General features: G+C 40.9%; 1 protein-coding gene across 2 annotated transcripts in view; it reads right to left on the bottom strand.

Moving 5' to 3' along the window:
- The window catches only part of FHIT (fragile histidine triad diadenosine triphosphatase), a 1475077-nt gene that overhangs the window by 1431675 nt on the left and 26296 nt on the right, over positions 1–17106 (bottom strand). The window contains exon 2 of one of the 2 annotated variants that reach the window (XM_021694989.1): positions 8010–8058. The gene's annotated coding sequence lies outside the window, so the exon portion shown is untranslated. Of the gene's footprint in view, positions 1–8009; positions 8067–17106 lie in introns of those variants that run through there. The other variant, XM_021694990.1, reaches the window with a different exon arrangement.

Here is a 17106-nt window from a genome sequence, read left to right as displayed (position 1 = left end):
TTTATTTTGTGTTCAAATATAGGTTGGTAGAGAAATTCACAAAATAATTGACAATACTTAGCAATCTGTCAACAACTTAGTGCTCAAAATCCTCTTTCTGCTGCACAGTGACAACCATCAAAGGCACTCCAGTGGATCCCCAGTTGCTTGGCACCAGGGAAAAGTGGATTGAGGTTGTATTCCAGACATTCAGAGCCCGGGTTCTATAACGCCTTCCCATCAATCATGACATCCATGGGGCTCAGCAGGTAGACATGGAGAGGGTTGGAAGTTTTCTTTCTTTTTTTTTTTTTAATTCCCTTATTGTTTAAACTATTTTGAGTTGACTTTCTGATTATTTGCCGCCAAAAGCATCTTCACTGATAAATCTATCTTCACGTAATTAGCAACAAATTTATGTGACCTCCTTTGAGCAAAAGACTCAGGAGAAAATGGTGCAGAGATTCATGGTTCTGCCCACATTCCTCCAAATCTACAGATGATGGATCTTAAGTGAATTTCTCCCTAAAAGGAAGACAACTGAAATGCCAGGAAAAGAATTAACCATGTGATCATCTGACACTCTCACCATCGTGAGAGTCATAAAGCATACCACAAATGCTGATGCATCACCTTGTCTCAGTGGTGGGCAGCATATTTTAAGTATGCCAAGTTGTACATTTTTTTATCCCTCCTGTATAGTTCCCTTTCTTATCTCAAGAACTTCAACAGAGCTTGTATTCCCTTTGTCCAAATGCAGAAAGTACTAGAAGGCAATCTCTAATGCCCCCAAATCTGGCCCCTCTAAGGATTTTTCTTTCATGGAAGGGTATGTGCTGACACCAGCAAAAAGGACAGGGATAAAACAAAGTTTGGACTGTGTTGTTTAAAACTATTCTGTTTCCTTTATTCTTGTTTAGGTGGAATACTACTAGGGAGAAACTAGAGGTTTTCTAGATCCTTAAAGTAGTGGAGGCCAGCACCCTGTTCCCAGGCAGATCTCTAGGGAGGGTCATAGGACTTCCGACGGGGATGGTGAGGAGATGCTAGGAAAATGAATACTGAGTCCTTGAAATGAAAAAGAGCCCAACCTCCTTTGGAAAGACACAGCAGGGCCACCCAACACTGCATAGACAAGGAACCTCCTAGAGTGACCAGCATGGACTAAGGAACAGAGGGCCTTTTCTTGAATGTTCTGTATGTAGGAGCCAAGGGCAGGCAGCCCCAGGATGGGCCACTCTGACATGATAATTATTTTCAGTTAAAAAGCAATTGAAACCCAGAAGATTCCAAAAAACCTCTTTACCTGGTAGACAGGGAGGAAACGAACAAGGCCTGTTCCATCAAAGTCCTCTCTTTGACTTTTTTTTCTGAGAGGTACAGCAAACATTTGTTTACCAAATATTTACTCTTTTTCATCTCCCTGTGAATTACATTCCTTCCCTTTAAAGTCTCAAACCCTAAATTCTTCTCCTTAATTCATATACCTCATTTTGCCTATCTTCATAGTTTCAATGTGTATGTGGATTCTCCATATGTATGAGATCAAATGTGTTTCCCTCCTGTTAACCTGTCTCGTGTCAATTTGATTCTTAGTCCAGCTAGAAGGTCCTTGGAAGAGAGAGGAAATTCTTGCTTCTCACATGTGCTATGGCAGACATGCAGAATCAGTGACATTCCCAACACCACAAAGATGAAACCTCACAAGAGTTTGAGAAAGAGAAAAATAACAACCAAGTAGGCATGTCTACATGATTAAAATTCTGGTATGCAACATTCAAAGCAATTTTTCTAAATTAAACCTTTAAATGAGAATGCTAACTCAGTTTGTATTTTTAATTGGCTTGACATGTCATGAGCTCCCAAAGGACACATTACCAAGCCAAACTCTCACTACTTATTCAATATCTTCCCACAAGTCCTGCTACCTTAAAAAAAAAAAAGGGGGGGGAAATTTACTGTAACATAGACAGTTCCATGGCTGGTGAACATCACTGAATATTTTCAAAAAACATTCAAATAAAGGGCAAAACAGAACTCTTTTACTTAAATTCTCGATAAATAACGCCACACCCATTCATGGGAAACGGACTATATTTCCCTCAATGGCTGGGAATTAGTGAAGACTGAATATAATGAAAACAAGTGCCCTATATGCGTGGCACTTTAAATAGTGGAGATTCCCAAACAATACAAAAACATTTTCAAGTCACACATAGGATATGAAGTGAAAATGTTCTTGGAGGAAATCTTCTCTAATAATACCTACTTCAGAGGGTGCTGGGAAGCTCTATTAACACCAACAGAATACTTTTAGATCTTCAAATAAAAGGACTATAGAAATGCAAAGTATTATTATTATAGTTCTGAAATAATTTCACACCTAGGGATGAGAAAACCCCAGGCCAAATTTTACTGCTTCTCTCCTGCCTGATAAACAAGAAATGCCACAAGCATGGGAGGAAGGGAGGGGGGTGGAAATCAAATAGAACAAAGACATCAAAGTTTCTCTTTAACTTGAGCTTTGTATTCCCCCTGGATGTCATTTTAGGGGACTCAGAAAAAAATGAGTCCCTTTAAGGTCAGAGTTAAGTACAGAGACAATGTTCAATTGCCTTTTTTTTTTTTTTTTTTTTTTACCAGATAAAGTGCCAACCAACCGAGGTGAACAAATGCCCTTGTCCACTTCCATGGGGCACAGTTCCTCCCAAAGCACTGGCCAAACTTAAAAATGGCCAGCTAAATTATTACCTGAATCACCCACCAGTGCTCTCTCACCAGGAGGCCAAAAAGAGGCTGCTTTCACAGACACCAGGATTTCTACTTAGTGGCTGAGAGCACAAGACTGTCATTTGTTGCTGCTGATGGAGGTGGTGGTGAGGATGTTGATGATCATGACCGTAAGGATGGTGATTACAGTAATGATAGGATATAGAACAGAAGTTCTCAAACCCTGCTGATCAATGGAATCACCTGTGGAGCTTTTGAAACGACAGATTCTTGGTCCCCATCTCAGATCGACTGATTCCAAATCGGAAAGATAGACCTCAAGTTTTGTTTTGTTTTTTAAGATTTTATTTATTTATTTATTTATTTATTTATTTATTTATTTATTTATTTATTTATTTATTTGACACAGAGAGAGAGACAGTAAGAGAGGGACACAAGCAGGGGGAGTGGGAGAGGGAGAAGCAGGCTTCCGGCGGAGCAGGGAGCCCGATGTGGGGCTCGATCCCAGGACCCTGGGATCATGAACTGGAAGGCAGATGCTTAAGGACTGAGCCACCCAAGCGCCCCTAGTTTTGTTTTGCTTTAACAGAGCCATTAGGAGGGCGCCTGGGTGGCTCAGTCGGTTAAGCGACTGCCTTCGGCTCAGGTCATGATCCCAGGGTCCTGGGATCGAGTCCCACATCAGGCTCCCTGCTCTGCGGGGAGCCTGCTTCTCCCTCTCCCACTCCCCCTGCTTGTGTTCCCTCTCTCGCTGTGTCTCTCTCTGTCAAACAGAGCCATTAGGATAACAACTGAAGTGACAGTGTTTGTAAACAATGTCATGATTAAGAATGCAGGCTTTGTAGGCAGGCTGGCTGGTGTCTAATCCCAATTCTGACGCTTACTAGCTGTGTGACTCTGGGCAAATACTTAAGCCTCAAGCCTCAATTTACCCATCTATAAAATCGAAATGCTATTACTACCTACACTTCATAAGGCAGATGCCTAGGAAAGAAAGCAAATTCTGAAAGCATATGTTAATTCCAAGGAAGACCAAAAGTTACACATTAAAGAACACATTACCAACCAGATCAACATGATAATGGAAGTATTCCATATTGATTTAAACAAAAAATGTGATATGATTATGTTAGGGGGCTGTGGGGACCAGAAGCGATGAGTGGGAAGTGTTAAAGAACTATTGCTAAAATCAATACAGCAGGGAAAAAAAAACAGTATTTGGCAATAGATAAATGCCGGAAGTATCAGAGATGAAAGCTGCCAATTGCAGGGCATGGGCTGGAAGGGTAGGAGAAATGCAGAAGGAGGGGGTAGGTGTTGCAGTTTTTCAATATTTGCTTTTTAGCGCTGTTTTATTCAAACAAGGTAGATAGGTTGCTTTGATAAAAATAAAAGTGAATTTAAAAAGATAATCCATAACATGTATAATATTGTATGTCTTTATATACTACAGTTACCATAAGGTTTTTCAGTTTACCAAAACTTGCTTTTTAAAAACCTGATTGATAGAATCCTTCCAAATGTACGACCGAAATGTCCAGGTGCTGGACATTGACAATAACCACTTACTCTGTCCCCGGCACCTGCAGCCCTCCTCCCACCGCAGTGCTGCACGGAAGGCAGGGGATAATATTCCAAACTCACATTCTCAGATTTTCACCCAGGGCCTTCCGTTGGCTAATTTAACAGAAAGCTGGAGAGCAAGGAAGACCAGGGAACGCTGACAAGAGAGGGCAGCCTCCGGGGGCTCAGAGCCTTTCAGAGGAGCAACGAGCTAGAGGCACAAACAGAATGTCGAGCACAAGCACCGAGCAGAGTTTTATTTTTATTTTTGTTTTTTAAATTTATGTCCCTTTTCTACTCAGCCTTATATTTAAAAAAAAAAGATCCCTTGATTTCTCAACCTGTTTAACATAAATGGCATCACCATCATCATCCGCTGATGTTATGCAGCACTTGACAACTGGCTAAGCACTTTCACGTACGCTACCTTTACGTCATCCTCAGAACACCTCGATGCAGTAGACTGGGCAAAGGTTATCCTGATTTTACGGCTGAGACCTTAAGAAAAGTTGGGTATTTGGCCCAGAATCATAAAGCTACCAACAGTAGCGCCCAAACTGGAAGGCATGTTTCCCAGCATGTCAGCCTAGGCTCTTTCCACCACACAAGGCACTCAGGCTACTTATTCACAGTAGGAGCGCAAAATTGATGTTCCTGTGAAAAAAGCATTAACCAGCTTTGTTCTAGGCACCACACCGAACACAGAAGTAGTCAACAAACAAGACACAAGGGGAAACAGAGCGCACTTGCCCACTCCATTCTCGAGAAACCACAAGGAATGCCAGAGACCGAAATAATTGAGTTTTCAATCACACCGTACACATCGTTGAAAAGAAGATGTTCAGTAGGGCAAGGCAAGTGGTCAGAAGAGGAATAAATTCCAGGGAAAAGGAGGAAAAAAATACGTAACGAGTTTTGTTTGGGGAGGCTAGAGTAGGTGGAAGGAAATCACAGTCCCTTCACAACCCCCAGGCAGCAGAGAGACCAGGGCTCCAGAAACTGCTGTGAAGACCTCTCTGCTTCTCTTGCCATGTCCAGCTCTACCCCCACATACACACACATCCTTTGAGAGCTTAGAGAAGCAGCCAGAAGTGACTTCTCTCTACCAAACACAGGAGGCGTGGGAAGTCCAGCAAAATGGCCCACTTTTAAAATACTAATTGACAACTCTGAACCTTTTATAATATAACCTACTGCAAAACGTTCAGGTACTTACACGTGATGGAAGAAAGTAATAAATGGTATTTTAATTGTAAACCTCCAAACACACCCCGTTTATTCCATATCTACTACTCTACCACTTAGGCTTCTGTGGTGCCAGGACTGAAGCCAGTTGGCTAATTTGAGGAGGATTATTGGAAAGAAACTTGGGGCTCAGTGAATCCATGGAAAATAAGCCTAATTTTCCACTGGAAAATAAGGCTTAGCAACCATCATTTGCTGAGATAGACATGGAGACCAGGGAATGGGAAATGCTATGGTGGTCCCCACAGTAGTTGTTTTCAGAGCAGGATGCCCACTGGGAAAAAGGAGAATCCCTTAGCTCAAGATTCAAACAGCACATGAACACCCCCTTACCCAAGCTAGTGATCATGCACCCATCCCGAGGCTGAGTATAGGCCCCTGGGTAGGGCCCCTGGTTAGAGTTCCACTGATCTAACCACCTCAAAAGGAAATCAAGGCACTGTTAGGAAGGGAAAACAGATACAAGAACAGGAAAGAAAGGGGAAGGGGGAGAAGTCCCTCTACGCTTGCCAAGCCTTTCTTCCAAAATTCCTTAAGAATCTAACTAGCTAGCAGTTAAGATCACTATTTCTTAAGATTCTATATACTAATAATTGTCTACACACAGCCAAAGAACATGTTTACCCTGATGCCTACAAAACTTTACCCTGACAACTTTTTACTTCCAGAGGCCTCACTTCTCACTTGACCTGAAAGCTGTCTTTTCCTCTGATTCCTAAAGACAAAGCAGAATTTGTCCTTCTTTAGTACGGACATGCTCACCTTGGAAACATTATCCTGTAGTTTCCAAAAAGCACAGACTTCTCAAAATGTCTAAGGAATAAATTCAGAAGGATGCTGATTTGATGATGATGATGGTAATATTAACAACGGTCGCAGCAACTAACATCTACTGAGTATTTGTCACGGGCCAGGACCTGTTCCAAGCCTTTAATACCTAATAATTCATTTAACCTCCACAACAAGCTTATGAGGAAAACAATATTATGATCTCCATTTCACGAACTAGGAAACTGAGACGCAGAGGGGTAAATAATGTGTCCATGGTCCAACAGCTAATAAAAGCCAACCCAGGACTGAATCCATGTGTGACTCCAAAATACCAGTTTAACAAAGGATTTTCATTGAGAGCAGAGCAAATGGACTATGCTGTGTGAAAACATTCTCCAAGAGAAATGGGAGCACCGTAACGGTACCTGAAGATCGCAAGGTTCTGAAGATTGCCACATCACCACCAGCTCCAATAATTTATGAGAATTTATTTCTAAGAGGCTATCAAGTACTGCTTTATTCCAAGATGTGGCTCGGTGGTCCAGAGATGTGTAAGTCATATGGCTGAAAACCATTAAGGAAAAATTCCACGCCAACCAGGCTTCATGCACCAGAGTTTAGTCATCCCAAAGCAGATCCTCCAAATGGTGTTTTTATAGCTCATGTTTTGATCATTCAAAAGAGGTTTTCTCCAATTTCCCTGTAAAATTCTTTTTCACCCTCAAAACAAATGTTAAAAACTCAGCCCCAGAAGTAGATCTGTCATAAAGTTAGGAATAACTTAAAATAGAAGGTAAATCAAAATGGCTTTTCAACTTTAACTAAAGTGGTCACGGTCATGATTGCTGTAACAAAAACGACAGGAAAAAAACCTAAAATTGTCAAAAACATAATTGATGATGAAAACAAATGTAAAATTATGGCATATTTCACCCTGGCCACCAAAGACTCTTGATGAAACTGCAGCCCTATAATTCCCCAGAATGAATTCTTTAAATTAAAATACTTCATGCAGAACAGAAATTAAACAATGAATCAAAGAACAATGCTGTACAGCCGTATGCTTATAAATATACCTAGCAAAGAGGAAACAATTACATTTTTCCATGTAAAAACCAATGCGATCGTAATGTTTCACAGAAAGCTGATAGGTACTTTTCCCATTGCTTCAAACTTGGAAGTTCATTTCCTGTAACTCACTTAGGGTCCACAGAGACTGGGCAGAATGAAATTAGCTACACCAAACTGGCTGGCTTTCTCCTTTCTACAAAACTAGCTTCTCCACGCAACTGCACAACTGACTTTCATGATAAATTTCATCCAACCCAATTCAAATGCCACTCTGCATTCTAGTTTAAATGCTTTATTTGGCCAGCTGGTTTTATTTAACCATCGACTAGAAGCGGTACGAGCGCATTCTTTTTCCAGCTAGCATTAATCTTAGTAAACTTAGCTCCATTGGAATGTCTTAACTCTGAGAAGAAAGCAAAAGTCAGCAAGCATACAATTGCATTTGGCTACCCTCAGCACATCATTTCATTTCCTCCTGCTCCCTGCTAACTGTTGCTCAGCACTTTTGCCTAAGAGGGAGGACAAGCAGGTGGTTAAGGAAGTTGTCCCGTCAGCCGTATCTTTAATCCAAGTGTTTAAATCTCTGAATAAAAGAAAAATCAATGTTGTAAAGGCAATGTTTGTCAAGGCCGTGTAATAAATACACTTACCTTTACAGACTGTTCTCAATGGATTTTCCTTCTTCGCTGAGCTTCAAAGCTACAAAGAGATAAAAACGAAAGTAGGGAGTTATCCGCGAGTAAAACACCAAATGTTTTCTCTCCGTGTCTCTAAGGAGAATTTCCATATGCCATGGTATGTGGCACTGGCCAAAAAACCCAGGCCTCATACCTCCCTCACAAAAGGCCAATAAAAGACTGTCATCAAGTGAAAACAGCACGCACATCCAGCCAGAATTCAATCACACACACCAGTCAGATGGACAATCAAATCTTTTGGGGTTGTGAACTCCTCAACAGCGTGGGAACAGCTTATAAACCGCAGAGATGCAAGTCAAATTAAATGTTACGCAGCACACTCACTCTGACCGAGCATTTTATGTTCTTAATTTCTTTCATTGTCGTCTTTCTTGCACACCCTATTTCCATTTCTCTGAAAAAGTTTTACGTGGGGGAGCCTGTTCCGTTTCTATGAGATGCATGGTCCTTCCAATGCGGACCTCACCACTTGTCCCATGAGTACACAGATGCAAGCTGACAGGTACAGTCCCCATTCCCTAGGTAGAGAGAAACTCACAGAGCCCAGGAAGCCCCACTCCACATTTCAAATCAAAACGTGACATGTTGGGCGCCTGGGTGGCTCAGTCGTTAAGCGTCTGCCTTCGGCTCAGGTCATGATCCCAGGGTCCTGGGATCGAGCCCCGCATCGGGCTCCCTGCTCCACGGGAAGCCTGCTTCTCCCTCTCCCACTCCCCCTGCTTGTGTTCCTACTCTCGCTATGTCTCTCTCTGTCAAATAAATAAATAAAAAATCTTTAAAAAAAAAAAAAAAACGTGACATGTTAAATTAAGCTCCCTGTGATCAAAACATACCATGTACTGAGCACACACGGGTCAACGTGATAAGAGATGTGGTAAATGATAGTTGTTAAGCAATACAGGAGATCCCCCCACCTTAGTGGAGGCTTTACTTTCCATGGTTTCAGTTACTGGCAGTTAACGGTGGTCTGGGAGCAGATGATCCTCCTTCTAACAAACTGTCACAAGGTCAAATAGTAGCCTCACGCTACTCGCCGTGCCTACGTCATTCCCCTCACTTCATCTCATCACGTAGACATTTTATCATCTCATATCATCACACGAAGAAGGGTGAGTACAGCACAGTAAGATATTTTGAGAGAGAAAGAGAGACCACATTCTTCACATAACTTATTATAGAATATTGTTCTGACTGTTCTGATTTTTGTTCTAACTATTCTAATTTATTAGTAGTTATTGTTGTTAATCTCTTACTGTGCCTAACTTATACATTAAACTTTATCACAGTTTGATAGATAGATGATAGATAGATAGATAGATAGATAGATAGATAGATAGATAGATAGATAGATAGTAGATACAGGGTTCAGTACCCTCTACAGTTTCAGACATCCACTGAGGGTGTCAGAATGTATCTTCAGTTGATAAGTGAGGGACTATTATCATAATAATATTTCAAGGGCTTGATATAACATTCTATATCAGTACATCATTACTCATATCATATGGTCAAAAGTAATTGGAATATTCCTCTTTCTGTCATTCTTGGCTAAGTCCTAATATCTCCTAATAGTGTGGTAGTTGGGAATGGCCAACTAATCCATGGTTTTCCCATGGTTCTTTTTCTTTTCCTTCAATGTCCTGAGTACTTGCTTTAGCCCTTAACAAAAAACCCATTACTGCTGATGTATGGTCACTAAAGACCAAGACCAGACTTCTGGGCTGTGACATAAATCCTGTAATATTTATGGAGATAAAGCCCCTCCATGAGACAACATCAGAAATTTCCCCTTTCCCCTGTTATATGGATTGCAATGGAGTTAGGAGAAAAATAATTTGGGATAAACAGAATTTGGGGAAGACTGGATAAATAGTATAATATTACATTTTGTAAAATATGAGAGACTTATGGTCTGACAACATAGGGACCGACCTGTATGCCTTTCCACTTTAAACACACAGAAATCCTAAGCAAAATATGGTGATAATTTAAATACATATTTATCCAAATAGCCAAGCTCAAAAGAAAGGGAAAAGACAAACATGAAGAGATAATGAATATAAATTTTCTAGAATGAGACATGAATCCTCTTGAAAAAAGGACGCCAAGACCTCAGCAAGATAAATAAAAGCAAATCCACAGGTAGATACATCAGAAAGAAACCACAAAACACCAGAGATAGAAAGTCTTAAAGTCAACCAGAGAGAAAAAACAGACTCCTTGCAAAACAACTTGTCATCAGCAAAAATAAAAGCAAGACAGCAATGGAATAACATGTTCAAAGTACTAAGGGGAAAAAAAAGTTCAACAAAAATTCTATAGCCATGTAAACCAATTATCATTCAAGAACGACAGAGAAATAAGGACATTTTTCAGGGATTAAAAAAAAGGATTGTTTTCTGCTCACAGTAGTTTACTTTTGCGGAAAGAAATACTAAAAGGCATACTTGAATAAAAAGGAATTGACCCCAGATGGAAGGAATGAAGAGCAAAATGCAATGGGAAATAAAGACATTAGCAAGCATGATGGTAAATCTAGTAAATTTAATAATAAATAATGGGTATTGAGGCACCTGGGTGGCTCAGTTGTTAAGTGTCTCCCTGCCTTCGGCTCAGGTCATGATCCCAGGGTCCTGGGATCGAGCCCCACATAGGGCTCCCTGCTCAGTAGGAAGCCTGCTTCTCACTCTCCCACTCCCCCTGCTTGTGTTCCCTCTCTCGCTGTGTCTCTCTCTGTCAAATAAATAAATAAAATATTTATAAATAAAGGTTATTGAATAATAATTACTAAGCCTTGGTTGTAAAATCCAACAATAACAATAATGACCAATTTTTAGGGTTTGCATATAAGGTGAAATGAGTTGTTGGCTGTAATTATATGGAATAAGGGAGGGGAATAAATTGCTTAGAAGGAAGAGACAGATACTAATTAAACTGTTAAAGATATGCATTAAAGTTACTGACTAACTTGTTAAGGATAACCAGCATTTCTTTCTCATTGTACGTAGTCAAAGACACCCTTGCATATATGCTCACAAAGATGCATACAAAAATGTTTAGAGCATCATTGCTAGAATGCCAAGAAATACTGAAAACAACCCAAACATCTATCAATAGTACAATGAATACATATATTTTTACAGTCTTAAAATGGGGTATTATGCAGCTTTGAAAAATCAATGAAACAGTCACACACATCAACATCTATGCCTCTCAAAAATATGATATAAAACAAACAGCAAGTCACAGAAGACTATATATATCATTCTATATATATAATATGTTTAAAAAGGTAAAAAAATACATACTATCTTGTTTTGAAATATAACATATAAGTGGCAAAAGCTATAAAGAAAAGCAAGGGAATGATTTACACAAGCGACGTTTAGTTTGAGGACAAGGGAGGAGATATAATGAGAAGCATTGGGGAAGATTCTGGAATATGGTAATGCTCTATTTCTTGGCCAGGGAAGTGGTATCTAGATGTTCAGGTTATTATATATTGTATTATAATAGAATACAATACAATAAATGCTGTAGATATACACTTCCAAAAATTATTTTGTACATATGGTCTATTTCACAATGTTAAAACACATAAGAGTAATCACCAAAAGAATAGAAATGTCCAAACCAACTGAGGGAACAATATAAAGGACAGAAAACTCAGCCAATTCTCTATAGAAGACTGGAATGGAAGCAGGCAAGAAGCGAAAGGAAAGCACAGTGAATAGAAAATACAAAAGAAAATATTTAAAGTACGTTCAAATATGTCACAAATCAGAGTGAATGGATTAAATACGTCTGTTAAAATAATTTTTTTAATCGATTTTTTTTTTAAAGATTTTATTTATTTATTTGAGAGAGAGAATGAGATAGAGAGAGCATGAGAGGGGGGAGGGCCAGAGGGAGAAGCAGACTCCCCGCCGAGCAGGGAGCCCGATGCGGGACTCGATCCCGGGACTCCAGGATCATGACCTGAGCCGAAGGCAGTCGCTTAACCAACTGAGCCACCCAGGCGCCCTTAATCGATTTTTTTAAACTTTGCTATATGATGTTTATAAGAAACACATCTAAAATGTAAAGGGAGTTTGAATGGGAAAGTATAGAAAACTATACACCAAGCAAATAGGAACCAAAAGAAAGCTGGTGGAAATACTACTAGGCAAAACAGAAGTTACCGGTGATAGAATACATATTTGCATCAGCTATCTATTGCTGCATAACAAACTACCCAAGAATTAATGACTGAAAAATAGTAATTTAGTGTCTCTATGGTTTCCACGGAACAGGAATTCTGACAGCATACGATTGAGCCAGTGTTTCCGTATGCTACAATGCCCAAGCCCTCAGCTGAAAGGCTTGGAAGTTGGGCTCTGGAATCACCAGAAAGCTCATTCCCTCAAACATTTGCCAGTGGTTGCTGAAGGTTAGCTGAGACCTTAACGGGGGCCGGAACACCTACATGTGGCTTCTCCATGTACCCTGAGTTGCCTCACAACATGGTGGCTGGGTTCCAAAGGCAAGAGTTCCCAGATAGGGAGCCAGGCAGAAGCTGTATTCTTTCTGGCCTAGGCTTGGAAGTCACATTAACACCATTTACACAGCATTCCACTGGTCAGGGCAGTCACAAACCCCCACTGAGACTCAAGGGAAGAGAACAAAGGCTCCATCTCTTGGCAGGAGGGGTGGTGGTCAGTGCTCAGTAACATGAGCACATGGGACTGGATAAATGTGTTGGTGTGACCACCTGTGGAAAATGCAATCTGCCAAAGCATTCTTTATAAGTGCATGTGGAACATAAGGAACACCCGACCATGTATTAGGCCACAAGGGTAGTCCCAACAAATACCAAAAAAAAAAAAAAACTATCAAACAAAGTTCTCTGATCACAGTGCATTAAAGTTAGTTATCAATTACAAAAAGAGATTTTTAAACCTATGTTTGAAAATTTTTAGGATAGTTTCTCTTTCTGAGTTGGAAATAGACAAGATCATTCACTGAATCCCACTGCACAAGAGTCCACATCTGGAGCCCATATTGCCACTTTGGTTGTGGATATATTGCATTTGAGGTTCCTGAGAGATGTCTAAAAGAAATGTCCAGGTTGGGAGTTGGATATGTGTGTCTGTAGCTCAGACAGGTGGTTGGGGAGTGGTGAGTTATCTTTGCCTAGGAAGTAACTGTGAGTATGGACATGGCTGTCCAGGGAGATGGTACAAAGTAGGAAGGGAAGATCTGATCCTTGAGGAAGTTGAACATTCAACAGTTATGTTGAGAGGATGATACCCACATAGGAGAGAAAATAGTTGCCAGAGAAGTAAAACAAAAACGTTAAGTGTCACAGAAAGGTCAAGTAATAGAAGTACTACAAGTACCCTACATGGGACGCCTGGGTGGCTCAGTTGGCTAAGTGTCCAACTCTTGATTTCAGCTCTGGTCGTGATCTCAGGGTTGTGAGATCGAGCCCCGCATCGGGCTCTGCGCTCAGCTAGAGATTCTCTCTCTCCTTCTCCCTCTGCCCGTCTACCCACTTGTGCTCTAGCTCTCTCTCTCTTTTGCTCTCTCTCTCTAATAAATAAATAAATCTTTAAAGATTAAAAAATTAAAATGCCCAATGTGAAGGTCACTGAGGAATTCAATGAGAACTTGGACTAGTTGAGACAGAACTCAGTTTGGAGTTGGTGAAAAAATAAGTGGAAATCATTAAAAAGAAGACAAGTAAGGACAATCCTAGGTATGTTTGGGTGTGAAGGGGAAGAGAGAGAGAATAACAACAGGAGGAAGATAAAGGACTGAAAGAGTGTTTCTTTGTGCACTTTGTAAACAGGAAAAAAACCTGAGTGTGTGTAAAGGTAATGAGAAGATCCAGTTGGGACTAAGAAGCTAAGGGCAGAAGAGCAAGAAAGGGTAACCAGGACTGCAAGTTCCCAGAAAATCAAAAGGGATAGGTGGGGGAATTGGTCTTAAAACAGAGCTTTGGGGGGGGGGGGTGCCAGGGTGGCTCAGTTGTTAAGCATCTGCCTTCAGCTCAGGTCATGATCCCGGGGTCCTGGGATTGAGCCCCGCATCGGGCTCCCTGCTATGCGGGAAGCCTGCTTCTCCCTCTCCCACTCCCTCTGCTTGTGTTCCCTCTCTCGCTATCTCTCTCTGTCAAATAAATAAAATTTAAAAAAAAAAACAGAGCTTTGGGGGGCGCCTGAGTGGCTCAGTGGTTAAGCATCTGCCTTTGGCTCAGGTCGTGGTTCCGGGGTCCTGGGATTGAGCCCTGCATCGGGCTCCATGTTCGGCAGGAAGCCTCCTTCTGCCTCTCCCACTCCCCCTGCTTGTGTTCCCTCTCTCGCTGTCTCTCTCTCTCTGTCAAATAAATAAATAAAATCTTTAAAAAAAAGGGGGGGGCACCTGGGTGGCTCAGTCGTTAAGCATCTGCCCTCAGTTCAGGTCATGGTCCCAGGGTCCTGGGATTGAGCCCCACATCGGGCTCCATGTTCGGCCCTGCTTCTCCCTCTCCCACTTCCCCTGCTTGTGTTCCCTCTCTTGCTACGTCTCTATCTGTCAAATAAATAAATAAAATCTTCTTTAAAAAAAAAAACAGCTTTGTGCTCATCTTGATCACATAATGCCTTGTGACTGGCATGCATGGTATTGCCTTAAATTATTTCTCCTGTGTGTGTTTTATCACCTTGATTAGTGTCTAAACTCCTTAAGACCTATGGCCTTTATTGTTCAAACCAACCACACCAGCCCGTGCATTGTGAGCCCCGGATTCTATACCTGTACCAAACAGTCCTTCAGTAAATACATGTTGAGTAGACAAGTACAAGTGGATTCTACAGTCTTTGTGTACATCTCTCTGGTGCCCGAGCATTTTCCACACAGCTGTGCTACGTATCCAAAATAGGAGCAGGTCAGGATCAAAAAACTCTGGTTTCAATGCCCAAAGTCAGGAATAGCCACTCAAAATAGTCCTCTCTTTCCCATGTTTGCCTTGACCCAAAAATCCAAGCACTTAAACTTCTACAGTCCATGAAAACCTTTTCACCTGCAGCTGCAAGGTGGTACACCGCCTCCCATTCCCCTCAGGCCTAGCTCATCCCCATTCTGTTCTGGAGCAGACAGAATCTGTAACCGTCATATGACCTCCTGCAAGACAGATTAGATTTAAATCAACCCAAATAGGTTTGGGCTTCAGTGGCTCCTAAAAGACATAAACATGGAGGCAGGGCAGTATGGGCCAATAACACCCTGATTTTTCTTGCTCGTTTTTCAGAGGATAGCCACCTAGAAAATCTTCACCAACTCCAAGTCCCTCACTCCATTTCCCAGCCCCCAGCTCCCTTAAAAACCAGCCTGAATTTATTTTTTTTTATTCTTATGTTAACCCCCTACATTACATCATTAGTTTTAGATGAAGTGTTCCATGATTCATTGTTTGTGCATAACACCCAGTGCTCCATGCAGAATGTGCCCTCCTCAATACCCACCACCAGGCTAACTCATCCTCCCACCCCCCTCCCCTCTAGAACCCTGTTTGTTTTTCAGAGTCCATCGTCTCTCATGGTTCGTCTACCCCTCCGATTTCCCCCGCTTCATTCTTCCCCTCCTGCTACCTTCTTCTTCTTCTTCTTTTTTTTTTTCTTAACATATATTGCATTATTTGTTTCAGAGGTACAGATCTGAGATTCAACAGTCTTGCACAATTCACAGCACTTACCAGAGCACATACCCTCCCCAGTGTCTATCACCCAGTCACCCCATCCCTCCCACCCCACCCCCCACTCCAGCAACCCTCAGTTTGTTTCCTGCGATTAAGAATTCCTCATATCAGTGAGATCATATGATACATGTCTTTCTCTGTTTGACTTATTTCACTCAACATAATACCCTCCAGTTCCATCCACGTCATTGCAAATGGCAAGATCTCATTCCTTTTGATGGAAAAACCAGCCTGAATTTAAACAAGCATTGTTCTCAAATACAGAAACTTCCTTCGCAATTCATCTTTTCCCAATTGAAACCTATCTCTGGGAACCATCCAACTACACTTGACTTAACACAGCCCTGCCTGGGAACTGAGGGATTTCCCTCCATTGTTGCATTCTGCAGCTCTCACCTGGCTTGACTGCCACATTAAGGGATTGGTTGTTGACCTTTATGTCTTTAACAATTATCTACATACCTAGGAAAGAAGTCTGTTCGCTTGGGAATGAAGACAAGACACAAGAATGAAGACACTGAATAAATTCGGCCCTCGTCTTCCTTCTTATGCTAACAGCTACGAGCTGTTACTGCCGACAAATTATTGCAACATCCTTTCAAATGAAAGCCCATTTCCAACTAAGAGGAGATCCTTAAACCTTTTTCTAAGTATCGGTGAAAACCAGGCAGCTGGAAAACATAGCCCTGGTTAAACGACCTGATGATAAATGAATATTTTAAACACATGGAATTATTTGCAAATCTGCATACTGATTTAAATGCTCACAAGAAACAGCAGCAAAGACACTGGAAACTTGACATTTCTCAGATACATTCCTAGAAGTTTTATTTCAAAATATTTATGTATTTCTAATAGAATTTCTAATTCAGAATTTGTGAAACTCTAATATATTTAGAGTTCGGAGCGGTGGTTAGAATAACTCTTAATTTTGTTATTCACCTAGAAAGCTGATCAATATTGTCAAAATATATGTGGACATCTTTCCACTAGACCCTAAGTTCAACAAATATACAGACAACATCTATCTTGTTCAGCACTGAATCCACATCCTTTAGAACAGTGTGTGGTACATAACATCCACTCAATAACATTTGCTTAATAAAGGAATATTGTAAGTTTGCTTTACTATTAAAATTGAAAATTCTTTTTTCTTTTTGAGATTTTTTTTTTTTTAAGTAATCTCTACACCCAGCTTGGGGCTCGAACTCATAACCCCAAGATCAAGAGTTACACGCTCCACCATCTGAGCCAGACAGGCACCTCTAGAATTGAAAATTCTTTTTTTTTTTAGAATTGAAAATTCTTAAGCTTAGGGTTAGTTTTGTTCGT

Source organism: Neomonachus schauinslandi, chromosome 1, assembly GCF_002201575.2.
Source record: "Neomonachus schauinslandi chromosome 1, ASM220157v2, whole genome shotgun sequence".
In the NCBI taxonomy this organism is placed as follows: domain Eukaryota; kingdom Metazoa; phylum Chordata; class Mammalia; order Carnivora; family Phocidae; genus Neomonachus; species Neomonachus schauinslandi.
This window is presented reverse-complemented; position numbering and strand designations above follow the sequence as displayed.